Source organism: Pseudophryne corroboree, chromosome 5, assembly GCF_028390025.1.
Source record: "Pseudophryne corroboree isolate aPseCor3 chromosome 5, aPseCor3.hap2, whole genome shotgun sequence".
NCBI classification, from domain to species: Eukaryota; Metazoa; Chordata; class Amphibia; order Anura; family Myobatrachidae; genus Pseudophryne; species Pseudophryne corroboree.
The window spans coordinates 726303757-726322878 of NC_086448.1; the positions used below are offsets into that span (position 1 = coordinate 726303757).

The 19122-nt window shown below is 42.4% G+C and overlaps 1 protein-coding gene and 2 pseudogenes across 11 annotated transcripts in view; 2 read left to right on the forward strand and 1 right to left on the reverse strand.

Annotated features, from left to right (window-relative positions):
- The window catches only part of RALYL (RALY RNA binding protein like), a 1174022-nt gene that overhangs the window by 460681 nt on the left and 694219 nt on the right, over positions 1 to 19122 (forward strand). The gene's annotated exons all lie outside the window — the stretch shown is intronic.
- On the reverse strand, positions 10104 to 10223 carry LOC134929883 (5S ribosomal RNA; annotated as a pseudogene).
- LOC134929884 (5S ribosomal RNA) lies at positions 15429 to 15548 on the forward strand (annotated as a pseudogene).

The following is a 19122-nucleotide window of genomic DNA, read 5'->3' on the forward strand; positions in this document are numbered from 1 at the left end:
TACATCAATTCCAGTCCTGGACAGGCTGATGTGATCGTAGCGGCTGAGTAAGTCCTTGGCTGCGCAGAGACTGCACAAGATTTGTTTTTACAGCTCGGCTACACATGCGTTCGCACACTTGCACAGCTAAAATACACTCCCCCAGTAGGTGGCGAATATCTGATCGCAGCAGTGCAAAAATCGCCTGATAGCATTCAGGTCTGAATTAGGCTCTATGTAAGAACATGCAATCTTGGGACTGGTAGATGCCAGGCTAATACACAAACCTATGTAAATTATAGTCAGTAACATGTATGACATTATATGGGGAAACATTTTATAGGCATTCCCCAAGAGTCTGTAACATTTATCCCACAGGTTTTCTGTCCTGCAATGAGAATGTGACCAAGTGAGATATCAGTCGTTTTTTGGAGCAGATGATGATGGAGGTATAATTATGCTACGCTGGGGCGTAAGTTTATCCCAGTTGCCTGAAGGCAAGTTGGAGTTTGGTCCCCCCCCAAAAAAAAAAAAACAACAAACAACAATATATGACTTACAGAATTTTGTAGATATCACTCTCAGCCGGTCTACAGGTACCAGAGTCCACAGTGAATTGGCAGGCTACAGCGAAGCTGTATGACAATGGGCTGTATGTCAGGGCCAGACTAATGAGATTTATGCTGAATCAGCATTCACTGGTGGGTCCCATCTCAGCAGTACCAGGCAAGAGCAGTCCTGTCCCCTTTTGCAGGTGTCAGCAGGGCTCCGGGGACAGAGACGACTAACTCTGCAGCAGCGGGTTTGCCGCAGAGCTCCATTCAAAGAGCAGCAATCACACTTGGATCCTGCTGTGAACCCCACAGATGCTGCTGTACATGCAGGTGCCCCTTCAGGGCTTAGAGCCCACAGGCAGCATCTACTGTACATTGCCTCTGTGGTCAATTTTATGTGAGAGTTTTTGTAGGTGTCTTGTTACAGTGCCATGGTTGAGAAAGAGTGGGGGGAGGATGGTGGAAACAGAGAAATAAACAAAAGCCAGACAACAAGTATTACAGCGGGTGGTATTCATGTGACTGGCGGTCAGGAGACCGACGGTCACATGACCTCCACCACCATCCCGCCCCCTCATTACCCTGATGGTCGCCATGCCGGCCAACAGGGACTATTTCCACTCGTGGGTGTCCACGATACCCACAGAGTGGGAATAGAACAGTCCCACCGAACCCGCAGCGTGACGAGCGCAGCGAGCCCGCAAGAGGCTTGCTGCACTCGCCCCTCCCCGCCGGAATCCCGGCGTCGGTATGCTGCCGGGATCCCGACGTCTGTATGCCGCTGGTCATCCATACTGCACCCATACTACACCCATTTCAGCTACAGTACTTACCATATTATTGAAGTCTATTTTACTGTAATCTTTGTCAGTTATTTTTTTTTACTTGTGCTTAATAAGTTAAACAGTCACTATAATTACCAGTTTACATGTTAAGTAGTTATTGTAGGAGCAAGATATAAATAAAATGTGTTTTCCTTTTTCCAGTTGCACAAAAATAATGCATCTGGCTCTTATGAGTTTAGAAGCATAGAATCCGGAGTCTGCATTGCTAGGCATGTCTCTGTAAGGCTGCAAGAAGCTAATTTATCAAAGTCTTCTTACTGAAACCATGGTTTATAAACAGCAACAAAGTTATATAAAATGCAGTCCTGACACAGTGAATTGATATTAATGAATTTAAAGTTACTTGGGAAACTGGTTTATTGTACAACCATTCTCATTGTTTAAACATCAAGTTTAACAAGTACTGAATTGCTTGCTATTGGGGGTAATTCTGAGTTGATCGCAGCAGCATCTTTGTTAGGAGTTGGGCAAAACCTAGGGGGTAATTCTGAGTTGATCGCAGCAGGAATTTTTTGAGCAGTTGGGCAAAACCATGTGCACTGCAGGGTAGGCAGATATAACATGTGCAGAGAGAGTTAGATTTGGGTGGCTTGTTTGTTTCTGTGCAGGGTAAATACTGGCTGCTTTACTTTTACACTGCAAATTAGATTGCAGATTGAACACACAACACCCAAATCTAACTCTCTCTGCACATGTTACATCTGCCTCCCCTGCACTGCACATGGGGGGTAATTCCAAGTTGATCGCAGCAGGAAATTTTTTAGCAGTTGGGCAAAACCATGTCATGTGTAACCTTCAAAGTGCGCCCAACATGGCTGCCCCATATGGTACACTTGTGGATGGGATGAAAAATACATGGACCTTGTGGTTTTGTTGGAACCCTACTCTAAACTGTAGGACTCTGAAATCACCCCCATTTTGTGTCATCTCTTCTAGGGGTAGACTATTCCACCCTGAGTAATCCTACGCGGAGCGCCCAAGATGGCTGCTGCACTTGGTACCTATGAGGGTGGAATACACAACCCTTGGAAGTCATTACCCAAAATACCTGCACCAATCCTGCGTTATGCTTTCTGTGGGCTTAAGGTTTTTCTTTTATGTCTGTGTTGCTTGTCTATTGTTGTATTACTCAAATCCTCTGTATCATGTGTATTGTTTTTGATGTCTGTAAAGCGCCTTGAGTCCTGTTGGAGAAAGAGCGCTATATAAATAAAATTATTATTATTATTATTAATTGTACATCCTGTACATGACTGTAATATTGAAGGTATTTGTTGTCATGCATATTTATTGGTCCATACATTTTGCTAATTCAAGAGCAAGCGTATTCATCTCAGGACCCGACACCTAGGGGGCCTTTGCCTTTAGATCAGATTAGCGTTACAGGGGGCATGTCCCAGACGCTGAGTTTAAAAATGAAAATACATTTGGTTGGAAATCATTAGCATACATTTTTGAGGTAACTTCAAGAATTAAGAAACTCCATGCAATCAATTTGGCTTAAGTCTTTGGAACAAGTTACAGTAGAAGAGGCAACTTAAAAATGTATATATTTCTCTAATGGTCCTTCTACAACCTTTGTAGGGCTTTATTTTAACAGATTGTTAGAATCGTGTAGATTTGAATGTAGTTTATGGCAAAAATCATAGATGTAACCTGCAGCTTTTAAATATATGCAATTTGCTTCATATGCAGTGCTGCAGGCATAATATATATATATATATATATATATATATATATATATATATATATTAGAGATGTGCACCGGAAATTTGTCGGGTTTTGTGTTTTGGTTTTGGATTCGGTTCCGCGGCCGTGTTTTGGATTCGGACGCGTTTTGGCAAAACCTCCCTGAAAATTTTTTGTCGGATTCGGGTGTGTTTTGGATTCGGGTGTTTTTTTACAAAAAACCCTCAAAAACAGCTTAAATCATAGAATTTGGGGGTCATTTTGATCCCATAGTATTATTAACCTCAATAACCATAATTTCCACTCATTTTCAGTCTATTCTGAACACCTCACACCTCACAATATTATTTTTAGTCCTAAAATTTGCACCGAGGTCGCTGGATGGCTAAGCTAAGCGACCCAAGTGGCCGACACAAACACCTGGTCCATCTAGGAGTGGCACTGCAGTGTCAGGCAGGATGGCACTCAAAAAAATTGTCCCCAAACAGCACATGATGCAAAGAAAAAAAGAGGCGCACCAAGGTCGCTGGATGGCTAAGCTAAGCGACCCAAGTGGCCGACACAAACACCTGGCCCATCTAGGAGTGGCACTGCAGTGTCAGGAAGGATGGCACTTCAAAAAAATAGTCCCCAAACAGCACATGATGCAAAGAAAAAAAGAGGCGCTCCAAAGTCGCTGTGTGACTAAGCTAAGCGACCCAACTGGCCGACACAAACACCTGGCCCATCTAGGAGTGGCACTGCAGTGTCAGGCAGGATGGCACTTCAAAAAAATAGTCCCCAAACAGCACATGATGCAAAGAAAAAAAGAGGTGCACCAAGGTCGCTGTGTGACTAAGCTAAGCGACACAAGTGGCCGACACAAACACCTTGCCCATCTAGGAGTCTCACTGCAGTGTCAGACAGGATGGCACTTAAAAAAATAGTCCCCAAACAGCACATGATGCAAAGAAAAATGAAAGAAAAAAGAGGTGCAAGATGGAATTGTCCTTGGGCCCTCCCACCCATCCTTATGTTGTATAAACAGGACATGCACACTTTAATGAACTCTTCATTTCAGCGACAGGGTCTGCCACACGACTGTGACTGAAATGACTGGTTGGTTTGGGCCCCCACCAAAAAAGAAGCAATCAATCTCTCCTTGCACAAACTGGCTCTACAGAGGCAAGATGTCCACCTCATCATCATCCTCCGATTCCTCACCCCTTTCACTGTGTACATCCCCCTCCTTACAGATTATTAATTCGTCCCCACTGGAATCCACCATCTCAGATCCCTGTGTACTTTCTGGAGGCAATTGCTGGTGAATGTCTCCATGGAGGAATTGATTATAATTCATTTTGATGAACATCATCTTCTCCACATTTTCTGGAAGTAACCTCGTACGCCGATTACTGACAAGGTGAGCGGCTGCACTAAACACTCTTTCGGAGTACACACTGGAGGGAGGGCAACTTAGGTAGAATAAAGCCAGTTTGTGCAAGGGCCTCCAAATTGCCTCTTTTTCCTGCCAGTATACGTACGGACTGTCTGACGTGCCTACTTGGATGCGGTCACTCATATAATCCTCCACCATTCTTTCAATGGTGACAGAATCATATGCAGTGACAGTAGACGACATGTCAGTAATCGTTGGCAGGTCCTTCATTCTGGACCAGATGTCAGCACTCGCTCCAGACTGCTCTGCATCACCGCCAGCGGGTGGGCTCGGAATTCTTAGCCTTTTCCTCGCACCCCCAGTTGCGGGAGAATGTGAAGGAGGAGCTGTTGGCGGGTCACGTTCCACTTGACTTAACAATTTTCTCACCAGCAGGTCTTTGAACCTCTGCAGACTTGTGTCTGCTGGAAAGAGAGATACAACGTAGGTTTTAAATCTAGGATCGAGCACGGTGGCCAAAATGTAGTGCTCTGATTTCAACAGATTGACCACCCGTGAATCCTGGTTAAGCGAATTAAGGGCTCCATCCACAAGTCCCACATGCCTAGCAGAATCGCTCTGTTTTAGCTCCTCCTTCAATGTCTCCAGCTTCTTCTGCAAAAGCCTGATGAGGGGAATGACCTGACTCAGGCTGGCAGTGTCTGAACTGACTTCACGTGTGGCAAGTTCAAAGGGTAGCAGAACCTTGCACAACGTTGAAATCATTCTCCACTGCGCTTGAGTCAGGTGCATTCCCCCTCCTTTGCCTATATCGTGGCGTTGTCCGATGTCACAAATCCCCAAGAGAGTCCAATTGGGGTAAGCCATTCTGCGATGATGTTCCTCAGTTTCCATAAGAGGTTGTCAGCTGTGTGCCTCTTATGGAAAGCGGTGATACAAAGCGTAGCCTGCCTAGGAACAAGTTGGCGTTTGCGAGATGCTGCTACTGGTGCCGCCGCTGCTGTTCTTGCTGCGGGAGGCAATACATCTACCCAGTGGGCTGTCAGTCATATAGTCCTGAGTCTGCCCTGCTCCACTTGTCCACATGTCCGTGGTTAAGTGGACATTGGGTACAACTGCATTTTTTAGGACACTGGTGACTCTTTTTCTGACGTCTGTGTACATTTTCGGTATTGCCTGCCTAGAGAAATGGAACCTAGATGGTATTTGGTACCGGGGACACAGTACCTCAATCAAGTCTCTAGTTGCCTGTGAATTAACGGTGGATACCGGACACACGTTTCTCACCACCCAGGCTGACAAGAACTGAGTTATCCGCTTTGCAGCAGGATGACTGCTGTGATATTTCATCTTCCTCGCAAAGGACTGTTGGACAGTCAATTGCTTACTGGAAGTAGTACAAGTGGTCTTCTGACTTCCCCTCTGGGATGAAGATCGACTCCCAGCAGCAACAACAGCAGCGCCAGCAGCAGTAGGCGTTATACTCAAGGATGCATCGGAGGAATCCCAGGCAGGAGAGGACTCGTCAGACTTGCCAGTGACATGGCCTGCAGGACTATTGGCTTTCCTGTGTAAGGTGAAAATTGACACTGAGGGAGTTGGTGGTGTGGTTTGCAGGAGCTTGGTTACAAGAGGAAGGGATTTAGTGGTCAGTGGACTGCTTCCGCTGTCATCCACAGTTTTTGAACTTGTCACTGACTTCTGATGAATGCGGTCCAGGTGACGTATAAGGGAGGATGTTCCTAGGTGGTTAACGTCCTTACCCCTACTTATTACAGCTTGACAAAGGCAACACACGGCTTGACACCTGTTGTCCGCATTTGTGTTGAAATAATTCCACACCGGAGAGCTGATTTTTTTTGTATTTTGACCAGGCATGTCAATGGCCATATTCGTCCCATGGACAACAGGTGTCTCCCCGGGTGCCTGACTTAAACAAACCACCTCACCATCAGAATCCTCCTTGTCAATTTCCTCCCCAGCGCCAGCAACACCCATATCCTCATCCTGGTGTACTTCAACAGTGACATCTTCAATTTGGCTATCAAGAACTGGACTGCGGGTGCTCCTTCCAGCACTTGCAGGGGGCGTGCAAATGGTGGAAGGCGCAAGCTCTTCCCGTCCAGTGTTGGGAAGGCCAGGCATCGCAACCGACACAATTGGACTCTCCTTGGGGATTTGTGATTTAGAAGAACGCACAGTTCTTTGCTGTGCTTTTGCCAGCTTAAGTCTTTTCATTTTTCTAGCGAGAGGATGAGTGCTTCCATCCTCATGTGAATCTGAACCACTAGCCATGAACACAGGCCAGGGCCTCAGCCGTTCCTTGCCACTCCGTGTCGTAAATGGCATATTGCCAAGTTTACGTTTCTCATCAGACGCTTTCAATTTTGATTTTTGGGTCATTTTACTGAACTTTTGTTTTTTGGATTTTACATGCTCTCTACTATGACATTGGGCATCGGCCTTGGCAGACGACGTTGATGGCATTTAATCGTCTCGGCCATGACTAGTGGCAGCAGCTTCAGCACGAGGTGGAAGTGGATCTTGATCTTTCCCTATTTTAACCTCCACATTTTTGTTCTCCATTTTTTAATGTGTGGAATTATATGCCAGTATCAATAGCAATGGCCTACTACTATATATATATGTATATATACTGCGCACAACTGAAATGCACCACAGGTATGGATGGATAGTATACTTGACGACACAGAGGTAGGTAGAGCAGTTGCCTTCCGTACCGTACTGCTATATATACTGGTGGTCACTGTCAGCAAACTGCAAAACTAAAATGCACCACAGGTATAGAATCTAGATGGATAGTATACTTGATGACACAGAGGTAGGTAGAGCAGTGGCCTTCCGTACCATACTGCTATATATACTGGTGGTCACTGTCAGCAAACTGCAAAACTAAAATGCACCACAGGTATAGAATCTAGATGGATAGTATGCTTGACGACACAGAGGTAGGTAGAGCAGTGGCCTTCCGTACCGTACTGCTATATATACTGGTGGTCACTGTCTGCAAACTGCAAAACTAAAATGCACCACAGGTATAGAATGTAGATGGATAGTATACTTGATGACACAGAGGTAGGTAGAGCAGTGGCCTTCCGTACCATACTGCTATATATACTGGTGGTCACTGTCAGCAAACTGCAAAACTAAAATGCACCACAGGTATAGAATCTAGATGGATAGTATGCTTGACGACACAGAGGTAGGTAGAGCAGTGGCCTTCCGTACCGTACTGCTATATATACTGGTGGTCACTGTCTGCAAACTGCAAAACTAAAATGCACCACAGGTATAGAATCTAGATGGAAAGTATACTTGATGACACAGAGGTAGGTAGAGCAGTGGCCTTCCGTACCGTACTGCTATATATACTGGTGGTCACTGTCAGCAAAACTCTGCACTGTACTCCTCCTATATAATATACTGGTGGTCCCCAGTACCCACAATAAAGCAGTGTGAGCACAGATATATGCAGCACACTGAGCACAGATATGGAGCGTTTTTCAGGCAGACAACGTATACTGGTGGTCACTGGTCAGCAAAACTCTGCACTGTACTCCTCCTATATAATACTGCTGGTCCCCAGTCCCCACAATAAAGCAGTGTGAGCACAGATATATGCAGCACACTGAGCACAGATATGGAGCGTTTTTCAGGCAGAGAACGGATAAAACTGGTGGTCACTGATCAGCAAAACTCTGCACTGTACTCCTCCTATATTATACAGCTGCTCCCCAGTCCCCAAAATTAAGCAATAAGCACAAATATTTGCAGCAACATTAATAAACGGAGAGGACGCCAGCCACGTCCTCTCCCTAACATTTCCAATGCACGAGTGAAAATGGCAGCGACGCGCGGCTCCTTATATAGAATACGAATCTCGTGAGAATCCGACCGTGGGATGATGACGTTCGGGAGCGCTCGGGTTAACCGAGCCATACGGGAGAATCCGAGTATGCCTCGGACCCGTGTAAAATGGGTGAAGTTCGGGGGGGTTCGGTTTCCGAGGAACCAAACCCGCTCATCACATATATATATATATATATATATATATATATATATATATATATATAAAAAATAGGAGTGAAGCGCCACGTGTGAGGGAAAACAACACCTGAAATTAAATATATTTATATGTAAAAAAACACACTCCCTTGTAAGTAATAGGGTGTCAGCCTTCCCCTAAACAGTTTTACAGCATTGGTAAGATGCTGTATAAAATTGAGATGAGTATGGATAGATAGGGGTACTGGCGACCAGCTGGTGTTTTTATATACCAAAATATTTAGCGGACTTGAGTATCATATATAAAGGACTGGATTGAGAAAAAACTCCTTTTTATGTAAAAGAGAAATAACAATTTATTTTATCAATAATAAAAAAATATATATTTTACACTTGCTTTCTAAAAGATACATATAAAACCGATTCCTCTACAAATATAAAAAATGTATTAAAACGGATTATATAGTAAAAAGCAGTTGTATAAAAATATTTTAAGACATAAAATGGAAAGACATAAAAAAAAATTTTTGGATTAGTAGTTATTGAAAAACAGCTTAACTTAGGGTGGAGGGTCATACAGGAGATCCCAACGCGTTTCGTCTATCTGACTTCATCAAGGGGTAGTGACTGAATGATCCCAGTGAGCTTATATACCCACTGATAAGGAGTTACTAGCTGTGACATCACTTCCTGTCAATTAGTATTGAGAAGGTGTATCATACATACAATTCATATTTATAGCATAAGAAACAAAGATGGAGCAGTGTTAGATAAGACATGGAGAGGCTTCCCATGTTTTTAGATCAAAAAAACGAGTAGTATAACTTATTTTAAACAGTTTCATGTAAAGTTTGTATTGAGAATATGCACTTCCGCCCCACTTCCGGTTTCGGCGGTTCTTGGGTGCACATGTGCAGACGCCCCACTTCCGGTTTCGCGTCTCTGGAGTGCGCATGTGCAGACGCCCCACTTCCGGTTTCGCGTCTTATTGAAAGGAGGTGTTCAGGGCTTCATGCCCCACTTCCGTCCTAGCAGTTCGGATGGTTTTAGTCCCCACTTCCGGTTTACATGTCCGGAATCACATGATGTTTATCCTTGTTGTGAGGATGTTTGGGAGAGTTCAATGTTTGAGCGGCAGCCATTTTAGAGGAGTCCCTATGGGCGGACATGAATTCTCCATACGTATTGCTCAGTAACATAAAATAAAGGGAAATAAATATTCATTAGTATCGATGCGCTTTAGGTATTTCAAAAACGATTATTAATACATTTCTGGCATATAGTATGTCCACTTTTAGATGCAAGGCATTGTATTTAGATAGATAGCAATTACTTATAATGAATGGCAGAATGCAAACCGGACAGTTTAATCTAATTATATTATCATATGTTATTCATAAGCAGAGAATGGCTATTTTTGAGTCTACATAAATTATACTATATATGTATATATGTGATAGGTGCACTTGTGAAGACATTTATATATGTTGGTGCATTTATTTAAACATCATATATCATATTTGTGCATTTATTAGTAAAAAATAGTCTGTGCTTGATTATGTGCTTAGTTAATAAAAAATACGTATTGCATAATTGAATCTTATTCAGACACATTAGTGTTTGTAGACCAGTTTTTTACAGTACTTTAGCTTCCCAGGGGGTCACCCTCTTGGTACTGTTAAAGCCCAACACTGCTTAGCTTCCAAGATCGGACGGGCTTGGGCGTGGAGCCAGTGTGGTATGACTGTATCTTATTGGCTATGAAAAAAACACTCATTTTTGTGTCAAATATTTTTATTTTCATGCTCACGTATACAATTAGTTTATAATTTAGTGTGGTAATGTGATAATAAAACAATGACCTTATAGGAAGGGGGCAATTTCATAACCCTCATTAAATCCTGCCGGGTGCATCGTGTTGAGCTGGTAGATCCAAAACATTTCTCTTTGAGATAGTTTATTCGCCAAGTCTCCGCCTCTTTCTCCAATTTGTACGTGTTCGATTGCTTTAAATGATAAGTCTTCTGGGTTTGAATTATGTTCCAAGATGAAATGTCTGTAGATAAGGTGGGTATCAAGCTTGTTTTTGATGCTCCTGATGTGTTCCTGAATTCTTAGTTTCAGTGTACGCTTCGTTTTCCCCACATATCTCTTCTTGCATGTACATTCCAGTAAATAAATGACTGAGCTACTGTTGCAATTGAGGAATTCTTTTATCTTGAATTCTTTGGTATCTCCGGAGTCAAAAAAAGTTTTTCTGTTTGGGTTTAGAAATTTGCAGATGTTGCATCGTCCGCATTTGAATGCTCCCGTGCACTTCATAAATGTTTGAGTAGTTCTTTCCTTATTGGTATTGCATAGCATGCTCGGTGCAAGGTGGTCTTTGAGACTTTTAGATTTACGGAATACTATCTGTGGTTTTTCCGGGAGAATTTCCTTTAGTACAGGATCCATAAGCAAGATCTTCCAATGTTCCCTGAGGGATGTTTTGATATGATTCTCATGTTGATTGAACGTGGTAATGAATGCAGTTGATTCCTTTGGGGCTTCCTTCTTTTTGTATTCTAAGAGGTCTTCCCTTCTTAAGGTGTTTGTTCTTACAGTGGCCTTGTCCAAAATTGATTTTGGGTATGACTTATCCTCAAAGCGTTTTCTGTAGATGGCTACCTGTTCATTGCAGTCCTCTTTCCTGCTACAGTTCCGTTTTATTCTATGGAACTGAGAATAAGGGATGTTGTCTTTCCATGTCTTTGCGTGGCTGCTTTGATAGTGTAGGTAGCTATTTTTGTCCACCCCTTTGATGAAGTTCCTGGTTACCACTGATGAGCCTTCACCTATTAGTATAAGATCCAAGTACTCTATGGAGGTTTTGTTTATATTATACGTGAAGGTAAGATTCATATCATTGATTTTTAAAAGATTAAAAAATTCCATAAAAAGTTCCAGACTGCCATCCCATATTATTAAAATGTCATCAATATAGCGTTTGTACAGGATCACATTATTTTTATAAAATTGAGTGTTGTACACATGAAGTTCCTCCCATTGTCCCATAAATAGGTTTGCGAAACTTGGTGCAAATATCGTACCCATCGCGGTCCCACAGCGTTGAAGATAAAAACTCTCTAAAAATTTAAAATAGTTTCGACTCAAGATAAAATTCATCACATCACAGATAAAAGATCTTTGGGTAATTGTGAGGGTGGGGTCTTTGTCTAAAAAACCCTTGCAAGCCTTGATGCCTTTAGAATGCTCGATGCACGTATACAGAGACTGGACATCTAATGTGATCCATAAAAAGGTGTCCTTCCATTCAACTGATTTCATCAGGTTCAATACCATAGTGGTGTCTTTAAGATAGGAAGGTAGTTCCTTAACATATGGGTTTAAGAAGACATCTACATATTCAGATAGTTTTGATGTTAGGGAGTCAATTCCCGCGACAATAGGTCTCCCTGGAGGGTTCAAGAGGTTTTTATGAATTTTCGGCAAATAGTAGAAAATGGGGGTTATGGGACTAGATTGCATTAAGAATTGGAATTCTTCCTTCGTGATGCTTCCATTCCGGAGTCCTTGTGTGAGGAGTATTCTCAACTCTTCTATGTAGGCATCCTTGGGATCATTCTGTAGTGGTTCATAGGATATAGTATCTCCTAATAAGCGATGAGCTTCTTTCACATAGTTGTCTCGATCCAGGATAACTAGTCCCCCCCCTTTGTCAGCCGGTTTTATCACTATTTCTGAATTTTTCTGTAATTTCTTAAGTGCCTCTTTTTCTCTGTTAGTGAGATTTTTTGTGGCAACTGGTGCAAGATTAGTGTCGCATAAATCTTTTTTCACCAGATCATAAAATATGCTGATATGGTTGCCTTTTGATTCGACCGGGTAATATTTAGATTTGCGTTTCAATCCAGACCTTGATGCTTCTTCATAGTTTGAGATGATGGCATTATCCTTACGTGCAAAGTGTCTTTTGAGTGTGAGCTTGCGGATAAATTTGTTTAGGTCTATGAATGTCTCGAATTTATTCAGTTTTTCTGTGGGTGCAAATGATAGACCTTTGCTCAATAACGAAGTTTCGTAATTTGTCAATACATGCTTTGAAATGTTGAAAATGCCCTGCTCTTCAGGGACTAGTGCTGTACATTCCTCCTTTTGGTGTTGTAATCTTTCCCTCCTGCCGCCCCGTTTTCCTCTTCTTCTACGTGGGGCCTTTTTAGAGGGGATGCATGTGTTGATTCTTCTTGTAGCGTGCCTCTGAACGTATTTTTTGGACGGGCTCCTAGGCGTGGTGATAAAAAAACCTTTTCGTCCGTTGATCTTAATCTTTGTAAAGTAGAATATTTATTATATGTCTTGATCTTTTGTGTGTGGTGAGAGTCATTTCTAGTGTTCGATCTGCCTCTGTGTGGTACTGTTTTCCACACTTGGTTCCCACGATTAGATGTATTCGTGGTGGTGAATCTGCTCCAATTCTTTGTTTTACCATTGTCATAGTCCTCCTTGTCACGAAGAAACTTCTTTTCTTTGCCCCGTATGACTTCTTCCTCTATGCGTTCTAATTTCTTATTAAGAACCAGTTCGTTAGTTCTGTAGTCCTCTTTGGTTTTATAAGGTTCTAATTCAATTTCTTTATCCTTTATGTCTTTCTCAATAGAGGATACGTTCTTTATCCTCTCGGAGATCAATAATTTCATTAGATTTATTGAGCAAGTGTGTAGGGTAGAGTCCCATTTTTCCATAAACTCTGGATCTGATGTTCCAATGGTGGGTTGTTTCACTAGTCTCAGTCCTCTCGGATTGAAACGCAAATCTAAATATTACCCGGTCGAATCAAAAGGCAACCATATCAGCATATTTTATGATCTGGTGAAAAAAGATTTATGCGACACTAATCTTGCACCAGTTGCCACAAAAAATCTCACTAACAGAGAAAAAGAGGCACTTAAGAAATTACAGAAAAATTCAGAAATAGTGATAAAACTGGCTGACAAAGGGGGGGGACTAGTTATCCTGGATCGAGACAACTATGTGAAAGAAGCTCATCGCTTATTAGGAGATACTATATCCTATGAACCACTACAGAATGATCCCAAGGATGCCTACATAGAAGAGTTGAGAATACTCCTCACACAAGGACTCCGGAATGGAAGCATCACGAAGGAAGAATTCCAATTCTTAATGCAATCTAGTCCCATAACCCCCATTTTCTACTATTTGCCGAAAATTCATAAAAACCTCTTGAACCCTCCAGGGAGACCTATTGTCGCGGGAATTGACTCCCTAACATCAAAACTATCTGAATATGTAGATGTCTTCTTAAACCCATATGTTAAGGAACTACCTTCCTATCTTAAAGACACCACTATGGTATTGAACCTGATGAAATCAGTTGAATGGAAGGACACCTTTTTATGGATCACATTAGATGTCCAGTCTCTGTATACGTGCATCGAGCATTCTAAAGGCATCAAGGCTTGCAAGGGTTTTTTAGACAAAGACCCCACCCTCACAATTACCCAAAGATCTTTTATCTGTGATGTGATGAATTTTATCTTGAGTCGAAACTATTTTAAATTTTTAGAGAGTTTTTATCTTCAACGCTGTGGGACCGCGATGGGTACGATATTTGCACCAAGTTTCGCAAACCTATTTATGGGACAATGGGAGGAACTTCATGTGTACAACACTCAATTTTATAAAAATAATGTGATCCTGTACAAACGCTATATTGATGACATTTTAATAATATGGGATGGCAGTCTGGAACTTTTTATGGAATTTTTTAATCTTTTAAAAATCAATGATATGAATCTTACCTTCACGTATAATATAAACAAAACCTCCATAGAGTACTTGGATCTTATACTAATAGGTGAAGGCTCATCAGTGGTAACCAGGAACTTCATCAAAGGGGTGGACAAAAATAGCTACCTACACTATCAAAGCAGCCACGCAAAGACATGGAAAGACAACATCCCTTATTCTCAGTTCCATAGAATAAAACGGAACTGTAGCAGGAAAGAGGACTGCAATGAACAGGTAGCCATCTACAGAAAACGCTTTGAGGATAAGTCATACCCAAAATCAATTTTGGACAAGGCCACTGTAAGAACAAACACCTTAAGAAGGGAAGACCTCTTAGAATACAAAAAGAAGGAAGCCCCAAAGGAATCAACTGCATTCATTACCACGTTCAATCAACATGAGAATCATATCAAAACATCCCTCAGGGAACATTGGAAGATCTTGCTTATGGATCCTGTACTAAAGGAAATTCTCCCGGAAAAACCACAGATAGTATTCCGTAAATCTAAAAGTCTCAAAGACCACCTTGCACCGAGCATGCTATGCAATACCAATAAGGAAAGAACTACTCAAACATTTATGAAGTGCACGGGAGCATTCAAATGCGGACGATGCAACATCTGCAAATTTCTAAACCCAAACAGAAAAACTTTTTTTGACTCCGGAGATACCAAAGAATTCAAGATAAAAGAATTCCTCAATTGCAACAGCAGCTCAGTCATTTATTTACTGGAATGTACATGCAAGAAGAGATATGTGGGGAAAACGAAGCGTACACTGAAACTAAGAATTCAGGAACACATCAGGAGCATCAAAAACAAGCTTGATACCCACCTTATCTACAGACATTTCATCTTGGAACATAATTCAAACCCAGAAGACTTATCATTTAAAGCAATCGAACACGTACAAATTGGAGAAAGAGGCGGAGACTTGGCGAATAAACTATCTCAAAGAGAAATGTTTTGGATCTACCAGCTCAACACGATGCACCCGGCAGGATTTAATGAGGGTTATGAAATTGCCCCCTTCCTATAAGGTCATTGTTTTATTATCACATTACCACACTAAATTATAAACTAATTGTATACGTGAGCATGAAAATAAAAATATTTGACACAAAAATGAGTGTTTTTTTCATAGCCAATAAGATACAGTCATACCACACTGGCTCCACGCCCAAGCCCGTCCGATCTTGGAAGCTAAGCAGTGTTGGGCTTTAACAGTACCAAGAGGGTGACCCCCTGGGAAGCTAAAGTACTGTAAAAAACTGGTCTACAAACACTAATGTGTCTGAATAAGATTCAATTATGCAATACGTATTTTTTATTAACTAAGCACATAATCAAGCACAGACTATTTTTTACTAATAAATGCACAAATATGATATATGATGTTTAAATAAATGCACCAACATATATAAATGTCTTCACAAGTGCACCTATCACATATATACATATATAGTATAATTTATGTAGACTCAAAAATAGCCATTCTCTGCTTATGAATAACATATGATAATATAATTAGATTAAACTGTCCGGTTTGCATTCTGCCATTCATTATAAGTAATTGCTATCTATCTAAATACAATGCCTTGCATCTAAAAGTGGACATACTATATGCCAGAAATGTATTAATAATCGTTTTTGAAATACCTAAAGCGCATCGATACTAATGAATATTTATTTCCCTTTATTTTATGTTACTGAGCAATACGTATGGAGAATTCATGTCCGCCCATAGGGACTCCTCTAAAATGGCTGCCGCTCAAACATTGAACTCTCCCAAACATCCTCACAACAAGGATAAACATCATGTGATTCCGGACATGTAAACCGGAAGTGGGGACTAAAACCATCCGAACTGCTAGGACGGAAGTGGGGCATGAAGCCCTGAACACCTCCTTTCAATAAGACGCGAAACCGGAAGTGGGGCGTCTGCACATGCGCACTCCAGAGACGCGAAACCGGAAGTGGGGCGTCTGCACATGTGCACCCAAGAACCGCCGAAACCGGAAGTGGGGCGGAAGTGCATATTCTCAATACAAACTTTACATGAAACTGTTTAAAATAAGTTATACTACTCGTTTTTTTGATCTAAAAACATGGGAAGCCTCTCCATGTCTTATCTAACACTGCTCCATCTTTGTTTCTTATGCTATAAATATGAATTGTATGTATGATACACCTTCTCAATACTAATTGACAGGAAGTGATGTCACAGCTAGTAACTCCTTATCAGTGGGTATATAAGCTCACTGGGATCATTCAGTCACTACCCCTTGATGAAGTCAGATAGACGAAACGCGTTGGGATCTCCTGTATGACCCTCCACCCTAAGTTAAGCTGTTTTTCAATAACTACTAATCCAAAAAAATTTTTTTATGTCTTTCCATTTTATGTCTTAAAATATTTTTATACAACTGCTTTTTACTATATAATCCGTTTTAATACATTTTTTATATTTGTAGAGGAATCGGTTTTATATGTATCTTTTAGAAAGCAAGTGTAAAATATATATTTTTTATTATTGATAAAATAAATTGTTATTTCTCTTTTACATAAAAAGGAGTTTTTTCTCAATCCAGTCCTTTATATATGATACTCAAGTCCGCTAAATATTTTGGTATATAAAAACACCAGCTGGTCGCCAGTACCCCTATCTATCCATACTCATATATATATATATATATATATATATATATAAATATTATTATTTACCTCACAACTTTTGCATTTGTTGAAGATACACTTGCTGCGACGGAGGTATGATCATCGCCGAAAAGGGTGCGGGGTCTCGGGGGGGGGGGGGGGGGGGGGGGTGGGGGCGAGGCCTCACCGCATGACCTCCGTTTCCATCATTTTGGGGGCGTGCCCAACGCTCCCCGAGCAGCTGAACAGCTGAACAGCCTCCCTGCCCACCTCCCAACTCTGTTTACAGAGCAGCGGTGATCACTATTTATTTGGGTGCTTGTTTTGATGGGTTCAGTATGATTTGCCGATGGACGGGATGCCGACTGTCAGTATACCAAGAGTGGCATCCCATCCATCATAATCCCAACAGCACCCCATTCTGTCCCTAACCTTCACCTGTTCCCTACCCTAACCCTAACCCTCCCTTCTGGGTGCCTAACCCTAACCCTCCCTGGTGGTGCCTAACCCTAATTCTCCCTCCTTGGTGCCTAACCCTTAACCCTCTCTTCCCCACTGCCTAAACCTAACCCTCCCCTCTTAATGCCTAACCCTAACCTCTCCTAAGTGCCTAACCCTGACCCTCTCTCCCCAATCCCTAGCCCTAACCTTCCCATCCCTGCTCCCTAACCCTAACCCCCATTGTCCTGCCTAAACCTAACCTCCCCCCAGTCGCGGAACACCAGCGCATCCCGCTGTGAGGGCGATTGGGATACCAGCAGTCGGTAATGTGACGCCGGCATCTCGATTGGCGTTGGTATGTGGGCGCCGGCATTGCATCCTCCCTTGGGATCCCAGCATCTGTATATTGACCACCAGGATCCCAGCCATCAGGAAGCTAACTGCTTCCCATTTTGATGGTACATTTTGCACTTTTTAGGCTGGGTACACATCACACGGTATGTCGTCCGATCGCGCTCCATGCCTGTCAGCTTTGTCTTCAATCGCCTCCCTTGTGTATTATCGGATCATTTTAGATTACCTCTAGCTCTCTTCCTGGATCCTGCCATTTATCTATTCAGCCTTGCCTGCAGCCTCATACCTCCAGCATTACCTGAACCCTCCGTATTTTGCCTCCAGTGCTGTTAGTACTCATCTGCAAGTTTATTTCTGTCCTGTTCACTATCACTACAGCAAAGTCTCCTATCTACTCCAGTCTATATCCTGCAGTCACTTGGTTACCAGAGTAAACTGTTGCTATCCTGAGATAAGTCCTGGCGGCATCCCAGTACTGGTGAGAACATCTTTCTCCGTGGGAAAAGGGCGGATGTTTAGGTGAAGACCTCTGTAGTGTGATTCTTAAAATGGGTATACACTAGACAATATTTTAAACCAGATTAGGATGAATTAGAATGACAAATCATTCAAATCTTTCAGTGTGTTCGCACTATGGAGGTAATTCAGATCCAATCGATGCTGTGCGTTTTCGCACAGCGGGCGATCAGGCACTAAATGCGCAAACATATGCATCGCAATGCACACGCGTGTCTGACAACAATGGGCATCGCTGGTCAGCGGCGGGATGGTGCGAAAAATCCATTTGCACATGCGTTCGCAAGGTGATTGACAAGAGGAAGCCATTTGTGGGTGGTAACTGACCATTTACTGGGAGTGTTTGGAACAACGCCGGCGTGCCCAAGCGTTTTCAGGGAGGGTGTCTGACGTCAGCTCCAGCACCGATCAGCCTGATGTGATCGCACTGTAGGAGTAAGTCCTGGGCTGCACAGAGACCGCACACACTAAATTTTAGCAGCTCAGCGTACACATAGTATTGCACACTTGCACAGCAAAAATTCACTCACCCTTTAGGCAGTGACTATAAGGACGAAGGACAGCAAAAAACGCAGCCCAGATCTGAAATACCCCCTATGTGCGCCCCCAGAATGGCGTCCATCGCATCTTCACATCTGGTGTACTTGCAGCCCAATCTGAAGTTGTAGCTGACAACCCTATTCATTTGGATACGGCAAGAGAACAAAAGAACGAGCGGTCGTTTACCAGATCGTATAGTGTGAATGAGCCTCACAATATATTGTACCACTGCATCTGCCATCACCTGGGTACACAGGTCGTCCAATGTGCATCCTGCTGAAAAGCCTACCCAGTAATCCGGGTGAACCATAACGTGGCCGGACCGAACGAGGGGCAGG